The following is a 24,393-nucleotide window of genomic DNA, read 5'->3' on the forward strand; positions in this document are numbered from 1 at the left end:
CGGGTGCGGCGGCCGCCACGCGGCTCCCCGGCGGCCAACGGGGGGGCGGGGCGGGTGCCGCGTGGCGGCGGCCGCGGCGCGCGGGCGGCTTCGACGGTGGCTGGAGCCGCCCCCGGCGCCCGTGAAGGCCTCGCCGCCCCGCGCGGTGCGGGTGCCCTGCGAGAGGGGCGGTGGGCGCGGCTGCGGGGCCCCGGGGGGCTGTAGGGGCGGCCCGGTCGCGGGAGAGGCCCGTGGGCCGGAGGGCCCGTGGGGGGCCGTGCTGGCTGCGGAAGGGCACGGCGGGCGGGGGCAGCTGAATCCCAGGGGGGTCTTTGTCTCTGAAAACATTGAAATTTGATTTGGTGGCGTTTGGAAGATGGCGGTTTGGTGGGAGGTGTGAAGTGCTGCCAAGGGAGTAAGATCAGCCTTGGGTGGGAGTCGGAGGAATTGAAAGGCCCCGAAAACAAGATGTGAGTGCCTTGGAGCATACTTGGTTGAACAAAAGAGGCTCTGGATGGGTGTAAGAGAAGGGATGGGTGTAAAACAAGGGGGCACCCGGATGATCTCATTGCAGAGGACTCCATCTTGATCGATCTTGAGAACGGATACACAGGACCATAAAGATAAGGTTACAAGAGAATGGCAACAACGGCCCCGGAGGGTATGGTCTGCTGATCCCACAACTGCGTCTGGAAGTAAGGCTCTGTCTGTGGGTGCAGTGAAGGAGACTGCAAGCCTTCATCTGAAGACTCCGATGACCACAACTCCACATGCGGACCATGCGTTTGCATATGTTAATGAGTTCAAGGAAATCTCATGTATATGTAAATGAGCTCTCGGAAATCTCGTGAATATGTATAACTTCATGGTATATAGCCTCTGAAAGCTTGCCAGATTGTTGGAGCATTTATGGTGGAGCTATCCCCAGCGTGCCCCAGCGCTGCAATAAGGGGTACCTTGCTTAATAACAGTCTGCTGTTAGTGAGTTTTATTATATCGGACTCCTTACCCAGCCGCACCTAGCTTCCCTCTTAGGTGAGGTTAGAAAGCAAGGGGGTTTGGATGCTAGATCTTTGTGTCACAACGCTCCCTGAAAACACGGCTCGTTCTGGGTTTGCAGCCGTGGATTGGGTGAATGTGCTGGGTGCGGTAGCCTCCCTTAGAAAAGGGACTAAGTGTGAGGACTCCCAGTCTTGAAAAAAGCATGTGGGTAGGCAAGCAAGGACTGGAAGTGAACTGACTGGTAGTAAACAAGAGGTGTGAGTAAATGGCAAACAATGTTGGGGTTTGATGTCATCCACGATGGTATTGTGGGGAGTAGTCTTTTTATCTTTGTTATAAATAATGATCTGGCAGAAGAAAACTGCACTCTGCACAAGTGGAAAAAGACAATAAGAAAGGACTGAGATCAACTCAGAAGAAAAGCCTGAAACTTGCTAAAAACACGTTGCTTTCTTCTAAGCAGGCATACTGTATTTTTCAAATGTTGGTTTGCTGTATCAGTTTTCTCAACTGGCCATGACTCTGTGATGGCTGTATGTCCCAGGCATAGGCTTTCTTGCATTTTCTCTTTCTTCCTCCAACTCCAGAGTTTTACTTTCTGCCATCACATCATTTAATAGTGCTAGTCCAGTGGGTGCAGTTCTGCTTACCCATCCCAGCTGCCTTTGGAATCTGGCCTTTCTCGTGTGATTGATTGCCAAGGTTTTTCAGCTTGCTGGAGTGTGAAGGCAGCACTGAATCCTGCCCTGGGATCTTGGCTTTACTGGTAGGTCCTGAATGTTATGCCTTAACATTATGACTTAACACCCAAACCGTTCTCAGCCATCTTTCTCCTGCTGTCTGCTGCTCTTGATAGCACCACCTCGCTCGCCAGTCAGGAGGTGACAGCTCTGTCTTTATGCTTAATACCACCAACTCTCTGATTTAGACCTCTTTGTGAGTTCAGCTAACTGAAGAACAGAAGGGAAATATGTGTTGTAAACTCCAGAAACAGAGCACAACACGTCAGAAAGTTATGGATTTATTCCATGCAGTAGCTTTTGAAGTATTGAAAAAAATGCGTCCCTAAGCATTTTTTTTTTTTTTTTGATGAATGTTTTTTTTTTTCCTCAAGGAAGAGAGGGAAGCTACAAAGTGCAGGAGTGGGTGGGGTTTTTTTCTTTAGTGCTAATCCATTTTGAATGAATACTGTTTACCAGGTGCCTTTGTACTATCTCAGTTAACACAACATTTATGCCTAAGATGCTAATGTTAGCAATTTGATTGTTGTAAATTATTTATTTAGGTTTTTTTAGTCTTTTCAAGTTACAGCTGTTAAATGATGGAGCCTGTTTATCTAGCCTCTTGAATGCATCCACTGTCTTCGGCTCTTCCACTGTACCAAATCTGCAGTTTGCTCTCACATCTTGTCAAGGTCATTCACAAATCTAAGTGTCAGAGCTTAGGTCACACAGAAACTGGTCTTCAGTGCTAAAATGCTCTCCTCTCTCTCTTTTTTTTTTTTTTTTTTTTAATTTTGTTATAATTTGAGTAATTAACACACATCAGCTAGGCAAAAAGAACCCATGCTGGTAAAAACAATTTACCTAAAAACTTTATTTACAGTAAAACTTGAGGTCAGGTCTATTTTACAGTACCTGAATTGATCTCAGTAAGTTTATCTTGTGGTAAAATTAAAGCACTTCAGTCGTTTTTCCCATTACCAGTGACTTGGTCTGAATACATGTGCAACCATGAGCTCTAGAGTAGCTGTAATCATGTAAAACAAGACTCTTGGTGACCCTTGTGGTTGGTTTAATGAATGTATAAAAATCTCTCAAGCTGTGGACAAATGGGAAACATTATTTAGAGTCAGCAGAGGGCAAACCAGGAAGTGGTTTCACGGCTGTCTTAATCCATCATGGGACTGCATCTTACCTAAAGTGTGTAGCTCCAGGTCTCTATTTCAAAAAGGGTATGTTGGGAATTGAAAAGATCATCCTTGCTGTGATGCTTTTCTTATTTTTTTTTCTGTTCAAAAGGAGTTTTCAGGAGGTGGCGGACTTTTCAGCTTGAAAAAGAGATGAATGAGGAAGAATGTGATGGAAGTGGAAAACTTCATGAAACACCACCTGCTTAACTGTTGCGATTATGGTGCCCAAAAATATCATGACTGTTTTGCTAAGTATGTGTCTGGGCAAATGCTTTAAAACTTACCAGGTTTGGACCAGTAAGGGACTGGCTGTTCATGCAGTTCTAGACTTTTCTCCTTGCAGTTGCTATCTATTGCAGTTTCATCAAAAGGCTTCCACAAACATTTTGTATGAGCACAACGTTACACACTTAATGGAGGTGATGATGAGTAAGTGAACAGGGAAGTGGCCCTGAGCACAATACTAAGAACCACTCTGTTGTGGTCCTTCTAAGCTACGCCTGAAAGTTTCTTGAGGTTTAGTATTTCCTTGCTTTTTAACTTTTCATTGAGAACAGCTATGTGATTAGAAATACTAAATGCTGTGTAAGATAAATGAAAACTCTGAAAGTTACAAAAATATTTGTTTTAAACTAAAAAGCTGTTACCACACCATTTCTGGACAAGTGTAACTTCATGCGAAACTCACGTGTCTTTTCTTTCAAATCTCCAGCCATCCTTTTATTCTATTAACAGCATTTCACAACTGTAAATAAATTCCCAAAGCAGGAATTCCTTCTGTTATTATTCCAATAGGTTCCTCTCTCTGATACCATGCCGTACAACTAGGTGGCAATTGTGTATTTGATGGTATTATATTCCAGATCCTAAAGATACACTTTAATGTAGCAATGTCCTTAGTTCATGTGTGTTCTGTGTTGGTTTTCAAAATAATTAGAATTACTCTACAAAAAATTAATATTAGTCTGCGGAATCACTGCAGTTTTTCAGCAACCTACAAGTTGAGCTTTGGAGATTTTTAATTAGCATGTGTACAGAGCAGTTGTTTCTTAAGTAACAAAATCTATAAAAATACATCCTTCAACAGAGATGCTAACAGTACACGAGTCCTATAAGAATCTCCATATAAGAATCTTCTACTGTGCTCGTGTCTCTTCAGTGGCTCATTCTCATATCAACAAATTCTTTTCCTTTTCCATCTCAGAAATAAAGAAGTTTTAACAAAAGAAACAATTATTTGGAAGCTGCACAACAAGAGCATTGAGTCTTTTTGTGCTGTGCTTAGCTGCACAAATGCCTGAAGAAGCACTAACTGCCAGGGTAGGGTTTTGACTTGTATCATTTCCTTACAAATCTTGTCTATAGTCACAGCATATCAATTTAGACCTGCTTACAAATAATTTCTAAAGAATAAGCTCTGAATTGATTACAGTAGTAAAGAATAGAAACAAAATATTGAAGTTCTGCTATAGATCTTTCACCTTTAGCCTGATCCATCAGTTACTGAAGTCAGTGGAATAACTCCTCCTGATTTGAGCATGTGATCGCCACGTGTTTATAAACCAAGAGCTTTACAGTTTGGGTCTGTTGCAGTTTTTGTTTTCAATAATTTTGATTGTATTTTGTGATCTTCAATGCTTATGATGCATCTAGAGTATCAGTATTGAAATTAATTTGTAAATTGTTAAGCTTTGCTTGATACTGCCACAATAACACAGGAAAGTATCTTAGTGTAAGCTGTACATGGTGTGGTCAGAGGCTCGTTGCCATGAGCCTCATGCATGATCATGATCAGCCTCATGCCCAAGGGTGAAACTTGCCAGATGAGTCAATGGTATAGGCTCCCTGCGTCACTATAGACAGCCTGTCACCCTGAGAGGGACGTTGGAGTCATTATGGGATGCATTGATAGAGGTTCTTGGGATTGTGCAAGACTTATAAAATGTTTAGGGGAAAGACCAAGGTGGAGAAAAGGAGGATCAAGGTGACTTAAGGAGAAGCAAGTGTGAGAAGATGGGGAAGAGGTGACTAAAAGGGCCAGTTGCAAGGCTGCTGGTCAGTGCACTTCTCTTGCCATGCCCTGTATGTGATCACAGCTGCTTGTCCAGCGGTGATACTGAGCTGCATACATAGCTGTTTTCATGGGTGAGGGTCTGTGTTCTGTGGGGGTGGGCATCTAAATGCCAGCGGCTGGAGAGGGGACTGGGGGTCACAGAGGCCCATGCTTCTGTGGTACCAGCAGGTGGAGAGACTGAACTGCGTGGAGGTCTGAGTGCCAGCAGCTGGACAGAGGGCCAAGGGGAAAATGACTAAGAAAAAAAGAAGAGACAACCCCTCCAGAGACATGTATTAGAGTTGTAGAACATACGCACTTTGTTATATAGCAAGGCTATATACATACAATATATGCAATATATACAATATACACAATACAATAATATGGAATAATTTTATACATTGTTGTAAACACTATTGACTGGAAGATGCTGAAGGAAGAGAATAAGAGCATTTATTCATGCATGGCGTGCTTTTAAGTAGTGTAAGTTATTGCATATCTTCACAGGGGAATCTACAACATAATTACATGGTATCCCAGGATGGAGATTCTGTACTTTGTGCCATAGGAATACAATAGTTAAAGTGTCTGAGTGCAGTTTATCATCTGGAGCTTAGAGCTTTTATTTACTTCTAAAAGTTGCCAAAGAGATTCTGCATGATAGAACGTGTACATTTTATGTGTGCCTAAAACACAAGGGTAGCAATTCTTTCATCAACAAATTTCTACTTAATTAGAAAAAGTTATATTTTTGAAACACAGAAGCAATAGGTTCTTCATTTGTCTGTTCCTTTTTTCTTCATTTGAATGCATAAATAGAAGCCTGAATCTCAAATGGCCTGGTTCAGTCGGCAAAGGTGTGCTACGAATCTTGCTGGGATAGCATTGAGAGAACTCGTTAAGATCTTTTTGATCTTAAAGGTCTTTTCCAACCTAAATGACTCTGTGATTTTATGATTTTAAAGGGTTGTCTTTAATGAATAATGTAAGCTTAAATTCTGGTCAGTAAAGCTTTTATGACTGCCGTTAAAATAATATTTGAATCAAACCTGTTCAGACAGAAGGACTACATCACAGATGCAGATGTTTACTGTGTAGTCTATAGCATTAAAATTATGGCAATGTTTCTCTCTGGCACTTTCTGGAAAGAAACAGCAGCACATGTGTTGGGTAGGTCCTGGGACATGCCACAGCTGCTTGTTTATGTTCTACAGAATAGTGTCCAAAATGCGTTGAGCTAATTGTACATAGCTAGATAAACTCTTAACACTAAAAAAAAAGAAGTGCGTGTAGCACTTCCAACACTAGGTATGCTACACCGCTGCAACTACTTAGCATGTGCACGGTTTACAGATGTCCAGCAGCCCAGCTCTCATGTTCAGGGCTTCCTGTAACATTTCTAGTAGGAAAAAGGAGATGTGCGTACGAGACCTGTCGTTGGCCTCAAGCTTGCCTGTTTTGATAAACCGGTACTCTGATGTCTTCACTCTTGTTAAATTATTGCTGTTTTCAGGTGTGCTTGTTTCAAAACTGTGATACAAAAATAACCTCATACAGATGACAGATTCCACAATAATGTTCAGGATTATTGGCATGCTGGTTTCTTCTGCCTCATATGTATTAAGTCTGGATAGTATAATATCTCTTGTGAAATAGAACACTAGTAGATAACTTGAAAATGTAGCACTGTGGGGTTTTTTTCCTATCAAACTAATTTCCTTTAAAGCTGCATGTTCTTGAAGCAGCATTCATCAGATCTTGTCAGCAGCACAAGAGGCATCTACTGTATATTGTCAGTGGAATACCAATTAGCCTTTAATTTCACCACACATCCAATCAAAAGAGCTATTTCTTTCACATGATGGCAGAAGGTCATTAAAACAAATGATCTTTCTGCCAGACAATGACAACAAAACCACAGCTCAGTAAGTAGTATATCTGTTACTGGGCACTGACAGCACACTAAATGCAGTGCTGCGCTCGCTTTTTCATTCTGACTTGATTCAGGTGATCTGATGGCCTGAGAGCTATAGGTAAAGCATGCTTTCCTAACTTAACCTTTTAAAACACAGTATTATTTGCCTCAGACATACAAGTACATGAGTACTTTTAATGTCATAGCTGTCAAATTCTGTAGCTCTTCCTTGGCTTTCAGCTGGTCCTTGCAGTTTTAGTTCTCAGCAATCCCATCCAGAAGAAACAGCAGCCTGTCCTTTAGTATGGTGGTTCTTCAGCCCTGTGAAAATGAGTGCTGGTGGATTACTTGAGATGTTACAGTTTGTCTGGATTCAGTCATCTGGATTCTCTTGAGTCTTTCACTTCATATTCTGCTGTGAGCCATGACTAGTTCAATGCTTGCTTCTGTTTGGGACATCAGAGAATTTCCAGATTCTAGCCCTTCTTTCTCATCCTACTCAGTTTTGAGCTTTCTTCTTGTAAGACAGTTTGCCTGTTTTCCTTTCTTCAGCTTGAGAGCAAACTGCTTTGCAAAATTCCAGAGTAATCCAGTTACTACTGTATAATTGGAAGGTGCTATTCACAGGTCTGAGTCAATTGCACACAGTTACTGAAGATGTTAATGCTTTTACATTCAAAAAATAACAGAACTGTACATACTGATAACAGATACTAATTCTGCTACTATTTTTGCTTTCAAGATGTCTGTGCAAAAGTAAAATAGAGAAACAAAACTGGAAATAGAACATGAGTGACAGAAAAAAAAAATCTTACTCTATATATGTAAGAATTTCAGTTCAAGCCTTTGCCATTTTTTTTCTGTGCTGAGTTGTTCCACTGCTTTTGTTCAACGGTACCATCCACACTGAGAGCTCCTGCAGAGATGCTACACTGGTAGCAATCAGAAAAAAAAGATTTTATGCTTACTGCACAATAGTCTAAGCACCCAGTTTATGATAATTTTTTTCTGTTTGGGGTTTGTTCCCCCCCTATCCCCTCCCCAGTATGCTTTCTGATTAACTTCTTGTTAAAAAGTAAAACTTACACTCAGGGTAAATGGTCCTGTGAGAGGTTCTTGGTCTGTCTGTAAATCAGGTTGCAAGTGAGCATCCAGAAAATTAGTATTGTGTAATCACCGACCAGATGACAACATCTCTTCCACCTCCTCCACAGCTGAAGAAGTTTATTTTCTTCAGAGTATCATCAGAATGACCAGAATGTTTTTAACAGGGAATTAAAAATTGTTGTAGTGGTTATACAAGTCACTTATAGTCTCCAGGCCTCCTGATAATAAGCAAATCTCTTGGTAAGTGTTGTCCTGAGAAAAGATGGTGCCTCCAGTCTGCTTAATTCACCAAATGCAGAGATCAGAGGTTTGGGCTACAGACCTAGAGATATAAGAAAACCATTGCCTAAACCATGTGCTTTAACCGATGCCAGGAGGGTGTCCTGACTTCATGGAGTGGGAACATCTGCTAACGCAGTGCAGCTCTAGTAAGTCTGATTCCTCATTGAGGTATATTCTAAAAGCTCCACTTAAAGCTGTTGATCCAATGCACAAGGATTAGCTTTGACTAACTATTGCAAGTTGGTGAAAGGATGGAGTGAAAGCAAGACCTGAAGTGAGAGAAGTCCTGTCCTCCAAGGAAAATGTTTTAACTAACAATGTAATTGCAGGAAAAAAAGAAAGGTATTTTTTCATTATCTTGTGTCTCACACTGCCAGCTCAAATTTGGTGGATTTAAAAAAGCCTTCAAGTATTCTCTGTGCTCTGTCTTCTGAGTAGTTGCAGATTAAATCATAAAGGGGAATGGAAACATGTAAGAATTTGCATGAAATATATTTGGTATACTTAGTACCTACCTGTTGTGAATTCATGACTCCATATTGAATTTTGTTTTCTAATGTCTATTTTAAAGCCTTAAAGTACTGCTTATTTAGTCATGTCTTTAGAAGTGAATATCAATGTTCATGTCTTTAAAATACATTTCTAGCTCTTGCAGTTCCAGGGGAAAAAGAAGAAAATTTCAGAAACTAGCAACGAAAAAAGGTCAAGGATCATTAATAATAAGTACTAAAAAACAGAGCCAAATGCTGAAAGCAAGCCTTAGTAACATAAAGTATCTGCTCTTTCAAGATTAAAATGATAATAAAAGTTACTTCTGATGTCAGAGACTCAGCAATCTCTGCCTTCAGATTTTTTGCAACCATAAGCCCAGAAACTCAGAACAGACTTTTTCAAATAACTCAGAAAGCTGAACACCAAGTATTTCTGAACCATATTTCACACTTCATCATGTATTTCTGGACTCGTGATAAAACATCCAGAATTGCTAGCACTGCAGTCATCAGCCAGAGAAAGTTTCTGTAGGAAGGCACAAAACACAGAAAAATCTAACACTGTCTTTAGAGCAATGGCTGCTGTATTATTTCCTGCAAATGCTTCCCTCATCACTTTGTCCTGTGACCTGCGTATACTGGTCTTTTATTCTAACTGCTTTCTGCTCCTTATACAAAGACATTTCTTCATCTAAGTATTTTTAATGAACTTTACAAACCTGAAAACAACAAAAAAAAATCCATGCATGTGCAACTGCATTTTTCTTTTTGGGAGGTGAGAAAGAAATATGAAGCTTTACATATTTGAAACCAACCAAAATAATCCACTGCCCATGCAGCTGACTCTTTGGGCATAAACTGGTGGATCTGATTGAAGGGGCTTTAAACTAGAATCGATGGAGGAAGGGGATACCAACAGGATTGCAGTAGGTAAGCCAAGAGTTGGCATGGCCTTACCTGAGGGTGGCAATGCTGGTGGGAACATTTGCACTGCTCCTGGGAGCACGGAGGGCTCAGGAGCATATCTGAAATGCTTGTACACCAACACATGCAGTATGAGAGACAAACAGGATGAACTGGAAGTGTTGGTTGGTTCCCAGAGCTACAATATCATCGGTATTAGCGAGACTTGGTGGAATGAGTCCCATGAATGGAGTGCTGGGATGGGGGGCTGCAGGCTGTTCAGGAGGGATAGGCAGGGCATGATGATGTGGTTGAGAGCTTCTGGGTGGGGGTTAGAGGGATGGAAGACAAAGGAGATGTTTAAGTGGGTGTCTACTACCCATCATCCAGCCAGGGTGCAAGCACCGATGAGTTATTTTCAGGAAAGTAAGAGAAATTTCTGGATTGGTAGCCCTTGTCCTTATGAGAGATTTCAATTTCCCAGGCATCAACTGGGAATATCGCACTGCTGTGACAAGCAGGTCTTGGAAATTCTCAAGGTTGGTGGGAGATGATAACTTCTTGCCACAAGTACTCAGTGAGCCAACTAGGAAAGATGCCCTCCCAGGCTTGCTGTGTGCGAATAGAGAAGGACTTGTGGGGGATGTGATGGTAGGTGGTTGTCTTGGCCGCAGTGATTATGAAAAACTGAGTTTAAAATTCTCAGTGTAATGAGAAAAAAGGACAGCAGAGTTGGTACCCTAGACTTGAGGAGAGCAAACTTTAAGCTATTCAAGGAGCTATGTAGCAGAGTGTCCTGGGAACCTGCTTCTGAGGGCTTAGGGGTCCACAAGTGCTGGTCAGTTTTATAGAAGCCTCTTTTAGAAGCACAGGAGCGGGCAATCCTTCCGTGTTACAAGTCAGGCAAGTGGGGCAGAAGACCAGCTTGGCTGAACAGGGAACTCCTCACGGAGCTCAAGAGGAAAAAAGATTGTATGATCTCTGCAAGCAAGGTCAGGCTTCACAGGAAGGTTCCACAGCCATGGTTCTTATGTGTAGGGAGAAGACACGAAAGGCCAAAGCTCAGTTAGAGTTGAATCTGGCCAGTGTTGTGTCCAACAACAAGAAGGGCTTTTTTTAAAGTACGTTAATAGCAAGAGGACGTCTATAAAAGCATTGGACTGATACTTGTTGTGAATGGTCATCTGACTCCTAGGGAAGAGGAAAAAGCGGAGACATGCAGTGGGTTTTTTTGGCCTCAGCCTTTAATAATACTGATGCACCTTGGGCTGCCCAGTCCCCAGAGTCAGAGGACCACGAGTGCGGGAATGATGATTTTCCATTTGTAGACCCTGAAGTTGTGAGGGACCAGCTGTATCATCCGAATGTTCACAAGTCCATGGGGCCTACTGGGATTCTCCCAGAGTGCTGAAGGAGCTAGCGGACGTAATGGCAGGACCCCTCTCGATCATCTGCCAAAGGTCTGGGAGCCTGGGGAGGTCCCTGCTGCCTGCAGGCCAGCCAGTGTCACTGCAACGTACGAGAAGGGTGTGAGGGAAGACCCAGGAAACTGCAGACCTGCTAGTCTAACCTCAGTTCCTGGGGAAAATTATGGGGAAGATTATGCTGGGTGCTGCTGAAAGGCATTTAGAGAATGCTGCAGGCATCAGGCAGAGTCAACATGGGTCCACAAAGGGAAAGTCCTGTTTTAACTAATTTGGCATCCTCCTGTGGAAAGGTCACCTGCCTAGTGAGTGAAAGGAAGGCGCTGGGTGTAGTTTTTCTGGGTTTTAGTAAGGCTTTTGATAATGTCCCTCACAGCATTCTTCTGGACACGTTGTCCACTCATTGCTCTCTGCAGCTTCCTGAGGAGGGGAATTGGAGTGGGAGATGCTGATCACCTCTCCCTTGGATCCAGTGACAGGACACATGGGAATGGTTCAAAGCTGCAGCAGCGGAGATTTAGGCTGGACATTGGGAAGCATTTCTTTACCGAGAGGGTGGTCAGACACTGGAACAGGCTTCCTAGAGAGGTGGTCGATGCCCCGCGCCTGTCAGGGTTTAAGAGGCATTTGGGCAATGCCCTTAACAACACGCTTTAGCTTTTGGTCAGCCCTGAATTGGTCAGGCAGTTGGACTAGGTGATTGTTGTAGGTCCCTTCCATCTGAAAATATTCTAAGTTTTCATTTGGGCAGGAGAGAAGGGAAGGATAAAGAAGAGGTCCAACAACATAAGACGTAATACCAAAGAAAGTCCTCATTGATAATGCTCAATTAGTTTGTAGGCAGCTCTCTAAAGCACAACTACAATGTTGTATGGGTGGCGGGTACGGACCTGCATTCTGAGTAATGAGTCTGTTCTAGTCCAAAAGCCAGAGACCACGTTAGCAAGTCACTGAGTCGGAGCTTGTCTCTCCAGTCTTGTCAGGTAACTTATTAGTTCAGATTTGGTGCCAGATCCTAATGCTGTCACACATATGTCAGCAAAATGAGCTTGCACCTGCCCACAGGGTTATACAAAAGTAAAAAAGAAACTTCTTTATGGACAGTCCATTTCTCATACTGCAAAGTGTGCCTAGTAGGTTTGCGAGCTGAAGCAATTTGAACAGTCAAATATGTAAGTAAACAGTACAAACACACACAGACATACATACGTACATACAAAATGTGTTTCTGAGAGGCTTAGGATAATTTGTTTGAAGATGTAAAGGTATGAGTTTAGTTGGCAGTATCCTCTTGACTACAGGTAAGATCTTACTGTCAGCTATGTGAGCTGCAAGAGAAGGGGTTAACCACTCAGTCATTATAACTGGAAATTTGTTCCAGCACCAAAATAATGGAAGCCCTAGACTCTGATTTTATGTTTCCTGGCAACTGAAATTCATCTTGTGCCTTAGTTAAGAATCAAACTGGGGGGTAGGGAAGGGTGATGGTAATAATGTCACAAAACTTATTGAAAACTTGCTGCATGCTAAGTAGCCATAGAGATGGATCAGACAATTTATTTAGAAAGCATAAAATAAGTAAGAGGATTAACTGAAATTAACCTGACTACTGAAGTCTGATAATATTTCTGGGCCCTACATGGCTTCGTTACGCAGGCTTTTGATCAAGCCTTTTCTAAACATGCATACGTTTTCTGATTTTTTTCTCCATGGTAGCTATTCAGTTAGCTGAGGTCTCTGGTTGCCTGCTTGCGTAACAGCGGGTTGTGGACATCAGTCTGTCTCATACTTACTTGAAGTAATGGAAGTTTTCATTTGGGAGTGTTACCAAGAGGAAGAGGGAGAAAAATGTTGCTAATAGAATAAGGACAACCAAAAGGCATTTTAGAATGTAGTATTATTTATGGAATACCTTAGCTTTCCTGCAGTTTACTGTAAATAACATTGTTAATCATGAATCAACTCATATGTTAAGAAGTTAATTTTCACCTTTCTGTGTTGATAATTTTGTGCCTGAATGCATACTCTACTAAGTCCACGTAGGATGTTGTTCATTTGAAGCTGAGCACAATGCCAGGACAGATTCCCAATAATTATTGGTTTTTTATATATGTACTGTTCATTCTAATTATAGACAGCTGAGAATGCAGCTGCAAAATCATCATATTGTTCAGTATACTGTTAGTATTCATTACTGGCAAGATCTTTTAATTTTTAGAATACAGTATTTTAAGCTCTCTAACATTCCTTGTGTCTCTCCACAGATGTTTTGAACATTTTTTCAAAAACTAAATTTTACAGACTCTGGACACAATATTTTCATATTTAGGGTGGTTTTGTGGAAAAATTAGTAATTTTTGAATTAAGTAAATGCTTATAAAAACGTGTATACAAACATTTTAACAAGGCAAAATCTTATAATTAGGAACTGAAAAGCAGAGACTTTAAACAAGTCTACCATTTCCTTGAAAACAGATAAATAGCAAGAAAAAGCAGAAGAGAATCTTTAAAAAGTTTCTAGGTTTGAAAGCTTTGAAAATGGTAAAAGGATAATGGATTCTTCAGACCTAAAGGTATGTTTCTGAACTGGGGAAAAAGGCACATACTCCCTACCAAGGAGAAGGAAAAAAAAGCTGCTGCCAATCTTTAGTATTTTGGATACTATATTCTTGCATAAGCCTTAGTAGCTTTCCATTGTTAGCATCTAAAATTCAATTTTCTTTTTCTTACAAATAAATCTTCTAAAAACAGTTTATCTGTGGTGTCTTTAGCCACATTTGCAATAGTTATTTTGACTGGAAGTTTCCTCTCTACAGTTGTGGAAAAAAACAACTGCTAAGAACTCTTTCTCCTAAAAACATCATTCCCTTTGCTACTGTTACAACTGTATAATTTATGATACCACTGTGTATAAAGTCTAATAGTTTTAACACTTCATATTCTAAAAGGGCAAAGCAGTGTCCCTTTCCTTTCAACCTTTTTTGCTCCCAAGACAGTTTTGCTCTCATACGCTGTGTGTTGATCCAAATCTGAAGCTCTCAATTCTGTTGTCATTTTCTCTCTGTATATTTTTATGTAAATTGCAGATTTTATGTCTTATAAATAGCACTGTTTACTGTTTCTTTTGAAATATACCCTGTCTTCCCAAAGCTCTGTTCTCAAGGCTAAAATCCACTGATGTAAATGAGCAAATTTTTTTGTATTTTTCTTAATTTTCTATCATTAAAAATAGGGTTAGAAGCCGAAGCAAAAAAAAAAAAAAAAAAAAAAAAATCTGCATTAACAGAGGTCATTCCAACAGGTGAAATTCACAAGGTCAATTATGCGGTGCTTGTCAGGCTGCACATGGAGTACTCTGTTCACTTCTGGTCCCCGCAATGCAAGAAAGATGCGGACTGACAGGAGAGGGTCTAAAGGAAGGCCACAAAGATGATCAAAGGGCTGGAGAATCTGCCCTGTGAGGAGAGACAGGTGGAGGTGGTCTCTCCCTAGAGAGGAGAGGGCTTGGAGGTATCTCATCACAGTATTCCAGTACTTAAAGGGTGGCTTTGAAGAGGATGCCCTTTTCTTCAGAAAAAGAATTTGTTGAAAATATTCCTGCCTGATTCTAGAAGTGAATCAGAAGCTTGTAAGTCTCTGGTGCCTTATCAAACTAAATGTAGGCACTGCATTTTCAATCTTCATTGTAGATAGTGTTTTAGAAGCATATATTAAAAATTTGCAAGCATATTTTTATTCAAAAAGCAATTGCTTGACATAATGGTTTCATTATTGTATAGGCACTGTGATAGAATGAACAGCAGCTGCTAACACAGTTTGTCTAATGCTTTCTGTAATTAAAAAAAAATTACTATAACTTTAACAGCCCCAATTCCATCATGATTACCTGCATGTTTTAGAAGCTTGGCAGGAAAGGTTCTTTGGGTTAGAGAGGTGCCTTTTACTGCCATTATAAAAATATCTATACTATTGACAGAATTGCAGACTGTCAGGCATCGTAATTTTTTTCCATGGACTGTATATTGTACAGATCAGGGCTTTTCACTTCCTGCCAAAACCCTTGACAGATGATAGTGCTGCATGCATATCAAGAAGGGATCCTTGAATCTTCATTCCACGCAGAATTCAAAATCTGAATGGATCATCAATTAAATGAATCTTCTCTTTAGAAAGCATGATGGTGTGCTCCCCGCACCCCCAACCTGACTTTTATTTCCTGTAACCCTGCTCAAGCAAAAGCCACCAGTGAAGGTCGGTCATAATGGATGTGTCTGGTCGCGATGGCTGCATCCACTCAAAGTGGATTCAGAAGACCGATAACAACACAAGAGCCGAGGGCTGATTTGAACAACATGCCCACCCAGCCACTGTGCTGGTTAAGGTCCAACTCAAACCAAGTTTGGAAGAAACTGACTTCTGTAGTTGGTATGAAAATATGATGAAGTCAATTATCTCACTCCACAAATAGTGGACAGCCCTGAGCCTGCTGAGCTTCCTGCACGGCAGCGGGCTGCACACCAGGATCTCCCCTGGAGTAGGGACGCCTCTCAAGGTCAATCCTCAAGGTTGAGAGAATCCTTATTGTGTCAGATACTCGGTAAGTGACTTGGGAATAAGCATGCTGAAACTTTGAAGTCTTAGTTAAGTGATATAAAGGACTGATTGATCGTTTAGCCATAAAACATTGACGAAGTCTGGTTCTAAGCCTGGATCCAGCCACACCTAAACTCTCCACTGAGAAGTTTAGAACGCAAGGGGGTCCCTTCTGAGCCTCCTGACTCAATGGGAGAGTCTCCCTGACAGTTTTGTCTGACCCTGTCCTCTATGCAGTAAATAATCAAGTGTAACTTCCCACTGAATCTTGTTAAACCACTTTCACATTTACTATCAAACTTTGTCAAATCGCTGTTTTATATCAATAGACATATTGCTGCTTCTCTCTTATGAGTGAAGCGCATCACTTCATCCGTGACAGAAAGTCCGTGGGGAATAGACACTGATTGAATAATAAATTAATTCTGTACTTTACTTTTTGTCTTCACTATGATCTGTACCCTTTGCTCTCCCTATTAATAAATACATCTCTTCACAAAGAATATGCGCCAGCTTGAGTGAGAAGACATCTAGGATGGGTACACCAGCCACTGTGAAGTTACATAAGGAAAGCACTACTTAAAGATTATTTGTCGTTTAGCCTATTAAAACAGGCTTGCCAGGTATAAATAACCCTTTAAAAAGGAAAAAAGTGATTCTAGCATGGGTTGGAAACCTTTGTGGATATAATAACTAATCATTGTAGGGCACCATCAGAACATCTAATGATTTAATATCTCATTTTAAATAGGATCAGTATTCTCTGCAGTTTTCCCAGTTTATATTCTACTAATTTATATTCCTCTAATACCAAGATGCTAAGTTTACTGATAGAAAAAAATTCAGGGAAAAGATTAGAGAGATAGACTATTATAAATCAACCTGACATTTAGAAAAATCTGAGCCATGCCAGTCAGTGCATGCATCACAGTGAACTTTTTCTGTCCTGTAGCATTACAAAATTTTGGTCAATAAACTTGCAATAACAATAACTTTAATACAGCGTGGATTTCCTGAATTGTAGGATTTGATTTTCATAATCACTGTGAAGGTGCCAAGAAACTGTAGAGCTGTTGTGGCAGTAGGGGCTTATGGCATATACAGGTATATTTATCACATAGGATCACCGTAAAGTGACTGAAGGTGGCTGGCAAGAAGTAGGCAAGGGAGTTCTGCACATCAGCTGATGTGAATACAGCAGCCCGGGCTTGTAACAAGGGTTAAAAATCCCTTGCAGGCAGATCCCATGGCCTGTTTTCAGCAGGGCCACAGCCAGTTTACTGTCATAAGCAGGGTTCAGCATTCTTCAGAAAAACACTTCTGCACCTGACAAATCCTCTAGAGATTCATTGTGCTGCTTTACAGAACAAGATGTGTGCAGTTTTCCTTTATATATATTTCTATGTTAAATCAGTGATTCCTGGAAAAGTTAGGAAGAAAGTAGTAGTATTTGGACTGTGACAGCAAGGCAATCAAATGCCCAGCTGCTAGTTGCCAGTCCAGTAGTTGTGAAATAATGCAGTATAGAAACAAACACCATAAATGTAGTAAATGTACTTCTGGGAGATACGAGTTTTAAAATGATGACTAAGATCACTTAAAATGTAAGGTGAATCTGTGCAGCATTTTGAGTTCTAGAAGCAGAAAATACTTTAAAGAACAGCAAATGATCACAAAAATTTATGTGAAACGTAAGTAGGTGAAAAAAACAATTTGTCACAGATTATATTGGTAATGATATGTATTGGATGCTTAGAACATTGATCATATCTAAAAGGCAGAGTGTTTTCAAACCAAAACAATTTTAAACTGATCTAAACCCTTACTTAAGCAGATTCATTGTGTCAGAAAAGCTGCACAAGTTTTTAGAAGCTAATGAATGAGCTAAAACAAATTTGCTGTTGACTGTTGTAAAAATTCTTAACTCTTCACCAAAAATAAACCAGTTGGGAAATCCTTTCTTGCTCCTACCAATTAAGTTTTTTATTTAGAAAGGCACTTCTGAAAAGATGTAGCTTGTCTTCTGCACTGGTACTTTATTGTTTGGTACAGTTAGCACATTTTTCTTCTCTGGAATGTCCCATTCGAGGTCACCAAATAATTTCCTGGTTTATTTAATTAAAACTTATAATTCTGATGTAAAATATGTACTCTGGCCTACAGAACTGATTATGGATAAATTTCCAGTTACTTTTAGACACAGAGATTGAGAGATGTGCAGTAATTTATTTTTTAAAAGTGTGTCCAAGCAGCGTGGACACTTAATTTATAGATTTCAATGGGAGTGACGTGTAACACAGTGAGGTTCATTTGAAAGTCTAGATGTGCCCTCCTCTACCTCTTCAGGGTTAAGAGTTTCAAAAATATTGATGTGCTAAAGTGAAATGTCTACTGACATCTCTTTGCCATAACTATGTGGGAGGTAGTAGTAGGTCTCCAGACATCTTGTGACAAGATCATGCTTCTTTGGAAACTCAGTGCTAACTGCTTCTTCTCATAGAAGAGCAAGTTATATTCTTGTTCATTCTTAAGTTTTATGATCTTTCCTGTGACTACTTAACAGATGCTGGTAACAGCTATATTAAAAAAAAAAAAACAAACCAACAAAATTTCCTTGGATATTTTTAGAGGCTTGCTCTTCACCCGCTTCATCTTCTCAAAGAATTATGAAAGATACTATAATAATGAAGTTTATTTTCCAGAAACTTAACTTAAATAACCATCACTTTCTCTTTACTGGTAGTGTATCAGCACAGACTTTGCAGCAGTTTTTATAACTAAGATATAGCCAGACAAATATGAACTCCTAATTGAATTAATGGTATTTTTCCTCATACCTTTTCATCTATGGGTTTTGCAGGATGTATGTATTTGTATTTTTAAAACATCCTTAAAATACAGAAATTAATTCACATAAGAAAATGAGGCAGTGGTATTATCCTTCTGCCTCTACAGACATAACGCTCTACACATTAGTCAAGGCTTAATTACAGTGGTGAGAATTTTTCTTCCTACACATAATGCACATTTTAATAGATCTTATTATTTGGAAATGCCTCTTGATAGCTTCACCTTCCAGAGCTTGAAGTACTAAAGACCCTTTATCTTTTATTTTTGCCTTTACTGTAAAAGTTAAGCAGGTACTGGTTGACCGTCTCTGTTTAGCTTTGATTGAGGCTAAAAAAAATAAGAGACCAAGGGACCCCTTCAAGCATTGAAGTCTGAACTTCCCAAATAGCAGAAAAGGATGCGTTATTTCTCTCTGAAACATAAGGACTAGATGCTTCAATGAACTGCTTTCAAAAGCTAGTTTCTGAAATGTAACTCGAGGAGAACTATAAATTATTCTGTCTTTTGACATTCTCAAAAGGTTAAATCGGAAAGGAAACTGCCTGTGTCTGAAGCTCTGGTAGACGGAGGGGGAAGGCAAGGGCTGAAACAGGAATCTTGTTTTCAGTCAGTACAAGTTTTAAGTTTTGTAATGCCTTCAGTAAGAAAACACTAAGTATTCAGAAATAATGTTGCTTTGAGTAAACCTGGATTGTGAAGGTGAAAAGATTAAGTAATCACAGCTTTTGTAAAGTGTCAGTGAAGACAAAACATAATCATACAGCAATTGTACATGAAGCAATTTTAAGACGAAAGTTAGAGTAACTCATTTCAGCACCACATGGGCAAAATCAGTACAAGTGGAAGAAGGTCTGAGGAGGTGGCCTGGATCTTACAGCCTACATTCTTCATAGTCCCCAGTGTTTATGGATGTTCACATACTCAACTCTACTTTAACACCAGCTACTCCCTGCTTTCACAGGAAATAAACCTTCTAAGTATAAATTCAGAGCCTTAGTACTCCTGTGAATCTGATTCTGTACTTCCCTCTATATTCAAATATCTGTAAAATCAATATTGCCTGCCTTGGTTTTATCTCTTTTCAATAAGGTGCAATGATTATGAGTCCCTGTTGTGAAATGGCAATGGTCTGGTGAAAGGATTTCTCAAAGAATAAAGACTAGAAGTGATATCTCCAAATAACCTTACTAGTAAATTGGAATGTAGCTTGGGGACAACAGAGATAAATGTAGAAGTGAGGGGTTTTAAGCAGTGCAGGGAAAGCAAGTGATAAATGGGTTATTGTTCTAGAAATACAGAGAAGTTGTATTCAGAAATCTCAAATAACAGCTGGTGTTAATTTAGTAATTCTTTCTTCCAAACTCAGTAGTGTACATGAGTCTCTTTCTACATGTCTCATGTGAATCCAGCATTGCCATTGGCAGTTTGTCCAAGCATGTATTTATTTATTCACTTTTGGGGGGCTGAATTTTGCTCAGTAAGATTGTTCACAGATGCCAGAAATATCACCTGAATGTGTGAGTCATTCACAAGTGAACAGGAACTTCATTATTTTTTCTGTTGGTGTTTAATTAAAAATAAAGTCCTTTTGATTGTTTTCATTTCTACTTCTGTTTTTGTTTTTAAACATGTTACAGGTTTTTTATGCCTTATGCTTTTCATATTTTATGCCTTGAATCTGAGGTGATATGTCTGATATATAAAACAAGGAAAATAATTGTAAATTGTATTTATGATTCTAGGATCTTTTATTCTTTTCCAGCACCTGATAAAATGTTTGTATATTTACTATGCAGTCTTATCTTTAAGTATTAAATATACTCAGCTGATACTTTAGTTGGTTTCTTACTTTGTCTTTTCATCACATCTATATATAAATCAGCAGTGTTAAGTTTACAGCGTCAAGATTTTAATTTTAGTGCTCCCATGATTTATAAGAAGTTAATTCATTTGGTAAACTACCTCATTTGTATACATGCTGTACAATTTTTAATGCAGTCAAATTGCAGATCAGTTACTCTAGGTTTCAATTGTATTGGATTCGCTGAAGCTTTAACTATCCACCCTCATTATTTACAGACCCCTTGTGAGTAGTTACGACCTTGATTACTATAGACACAGGCAGAATGATAAGTATATCATGTACAATATATAAGATAAAAGCAGGAAATATGTATCAATCAAATTATACAAAAATGTAAAATGGATAAGATCAACTCTGTATGCCTGGAAAATTAATCCTTAACCTCTTCCCTCATATAGTTTTGAATACACCCAGTAAAGGTTTTTCCACTATTTATTGATGGGAAATGTTGTACTACCTGAGAGTTTATAAGTTCCATCTACATTTCATTTTTTGTCTTATTACTTATAGGATAACGATGTAAGTGCTAAATTAGAAACAAAGCTGATGAAGTTGAATTGGCTTAAGAAATTTTACACAAACACGCATCACCAAACCTCGAGTTATTCTAAACCATGACAGCCACAGGGCTGCCTGGATGCATACTGCAGCAGTTCCAAAGCCATTCTTGGCAGCAGGAAAATCGCAGATTGCCTTCTGTGTCTCCCCAGAGGCCCTGAAGAAATTATAGCGGGAAAGGTCAGTTCTCCTGATGGCCTACCCTAGTCATCCATAAGGTAATGTTATTCAGAAGTACTGTCAGAAAGCAGGTACCAAGCGGACTACTCCGAATGAGCTGTTTGTCCGACAGCGCTTGAAATCCTGCCATTTCTGTAGTCTGTCCGTGTGTCATAGTTGTGCATTCAGTAAGGTTAAGTATTCTGTTTAAAAATAACTAGGACGTTTCTGCACTCAGAAATGTGGGGAAAGTGGATGCCACTACTTTAGATGGGGCTTGTAAGAACCTCCTGGCTTACGAGGAGACTGAGACTCCATCAAAATGTAGAAAGTCATAGCTGCCTACGTGCCTCTCTGGAGGCTTCTCCCCTGTCCTATGAAGGATACTTCCCACCTAATCCATAGTCAGTCAGTTTTACTGAGGTGCTCAGTAGGCAGCACCTCATCAGAGTTTACTCAGATCTCACTTCAGCTTCCAGTGCTTTTTATCACAGAAGCTCCTCAGAAGTGGAATCAGAAATTTGGAGGGAATCCTGACTGCGTGAAAAAAGACCTGTCCTCATTTTTGAAGCTCTGTCAGAGCCTACTGTTCCATCAAATATTCATATTTGTTGCAATTGTTTTTCAAGTATGTCTAGAGTGACTGAGGGAATGTGTTTATCCAGATAAATATCTCTGTAACAGTACTTTTCCATTTGTGTACACAAAGAAAGAATGGAGCTCTTTCAGCTTCCTTTGTAGGACTTGCTTTTGAGAAACTGTAGTGGGAACCACTCTTTTCCATCAATCTCCTAAAAAAAATGCATCAGGATCTTCTCATTCCAGTAGTCAGAATGAGAGTGTGTTCCACCAGCCAGCTGGTTTCCTCTTAACATTAGCTGAGCTCAGCAGGGCAATCCAAGGTAGGCTTATTTCACAGTGTTTGTCTGAGAGAGTTCCAGTATTTGCTTCTTTACGGCTCTGCTTCTACAACTCAACCTTTGTGTTTGAACGTTGCTTTTAGAATGCACATACGCTTACCTTCGAAACAGCTAGTTGTGCACTGTACATTTAAAGGAGTTCTAAATTTTCATTAGAGTTGCATTTGCAACTGTGATCAGTATCGCTGGTCTTTTGCTTCTGGTGGCTATTCTAAAATTTCTCCTCTGCAGGGATGTAATGCATTTTCTTGTGGCCTCCTTATAGCCTGCTGCACATGTCTGAGTTTCCTCTGCAGGTCAGGTCAAAATGAGTTTTAGAATCTGTTGTTTCTTACCTTTTGCACTACTTTTGAAAGTTAGATAGCTGCATCACAATGTCTTGATTTTGGGAGTGGAATTTTTTCTCTTTTTTTCTGTAGAGGTGGTTCTCTAGCCCACAGGCTAATTGGAACCACAAGCTGTTTATAACCAAAGAAATTTTATCTACCTAAGCTGACAGATAGCCTGAAACAGCTGCTTTGAGATGTGAATTGCATCATTCATGTCAAGGAATTACCAACACCAAAAGCTGCTTCTCTGATGCCCCCACTTCAAGAGTCAGCTGTGCTTGTGGCCATCTGAACCTACACACCAAGATGCTAAGGTGAAGAGTCTTTCATGTTGCAGCCAAGGGGAGGAGAATTAGCTCATTCCCTTGAGAAGTGTATATAGGAATGCTTTCACACCTTCCTTTCAGGGCAGGTGTCCTCTGTCAATGTCAAAATCTTTCTTGAGAGTAGCATACTAGCTATTTTCATAGAAACAGAAATTTGATCATCTACATTAATGCAACATTTCTTAAGGTGAATAAAAGTCCAGTTTCTCTAACACGGTTAACCAAAATCACATTGAAATTCCATACATCTCCTTCCATTTTAGTGTCTCTAAGATTTAGTAGAATGTGTTTAATTTACAAGCATTTTTTTTTTTTTAGAACAGTTAAACTTTGAGCTCAGTTCTCATAATAGTACATGGGGAATTTCAGCAGATAAAATATTAATAATAATGACATCAATTCCCTAAGAGCAAGAGCAAAAAACTTCAAGAGCTTTCAGAAAATACCTTCTGCTTTCATAATGTAATTAAATTGTAGTTGAAGTTGCATTATACATTGTTAAAGGGGGAAAACAGCACTAACATCACTAATTAGTTTTTAAATAGTTTTAGCTTGAAGAAAATAATTACATTTAAATTTCCTTTAACTAAACATTTCAATCCAGATTCTCCCAGGTCAGAGAGGAGGGCTGTAGGCAGGATACTTTTCACATGCTGTGATCAGCACAGGAACCACTAAGTCACACTCACGGAACCTACTTTAAGGGCAAATATGGGACATGTTTCTGTCTCTGTTGTTAAAAGGAGTGATGACCTACATTATTTTCACAGCAGTCTAATTGGTGCAAACTTTCTTTGAATTTTTGAGGGGTTATTTTGAAGGCTAGAGTATAAACTCTTTGAGGCAGGTATTGTATGCTGCTTTGTGTTTGCACCACGCCTATTATACTGGGAATTCAGCCAGAATACAAACAGCCTTTGAACCTTACCCCAGACAAGCAGGCTCAAGTTGAGAGATACATATAAACTCCCACAGGAGACGCTAAAAAAGCTCCTTTTGGGAGCTCCCTTTTTTCTGTTCTATGCACACTTATAAGGATCAACCCAATGGCAGCACCTGCAACAATCTCTACAAGGATACAAGCCTAGCAGGGTTTTTTTTTGTCACTTAAGAGTTCTGTACAGCCGCTGACTATGGGAGTCATCTTTAATGCAAAATCAATAGCTATGTCTTTAGCGGATTTACGGAACAGCTGTAGCCTGTTTCTGGAGCTCGTACAACTTTGTTCTTGGCTTTGTGACCTGTTTAGTGCCATAGGAGTCCAGCTATTTCCTGACTGCTGTACAGTCTGTAATGGAGCTGGGCACTGGCCCGTTAATTTAGTGGAACGTTAAGATGAAAATGGTGTAAGCCTCAGAATCTGATCAGGAATCAGTGAAGAAAGGCCAGGCTGCACTTACAACAATAGGTTATTTTCATTAGAAATTTCTGCTTATCAAGGCCAAAATTTTTCATGGAAATGTGTAACATTCAGAGAAATTTTGGTAAGGAAGATTATATAGGTGTTGAATGGAATTTCTGACCTGATTATAAAAAGTTCAGGTCCTTGCTCTTTTCTGACTCAGACTATGGTTATTTTTTTTCTGCAATTTTTTTCCCATATCCAGATTCAGACCCCACCAGTGCTGGGGAGGCAGAGGGGACAACAGCCTAGATAGACTAATGTAGTTAGATGCTTATGCGGAAAGAGTGCGTGACATCTCCTGGAAAACTGGGCATGAAT

General features: G+C 39.9%; 1 long non-coding RNA gene across 1 annotated transcript; it reads left to right on the plus strand.

Annotated features, from left to right (window-relative positions):
• Positions 1-13: 13 nt before the first annotated feature.
• Positions 14-949, plus strand: LOC121085411. Its single transcript, XR_005827045.1, has 2 exons — positions 14-145; positions 554-949. It is a non-coding gene; the product is annotated as an uncharacterized LOC121085411 (long non-coding RNA).
• Positions 950-24,393: the final 23,444 nt, after the last annotated feature.

The sequence above is a fragment of the Falco naumanni genome, chromosome 3 (genome assembly GCF_017639655.2).
Source record: "Falco naumanni isolate bFalNau1 chromosome 3, bFalNau1.pat, whole genome shotgun sequence".
NCBI classification, from domain to species: domain Eukaryota; kingdom Metazoa; phylum Chordata; class Aves; order Falconiformes; family Falconidae; genus Falco; species Falco naumanni.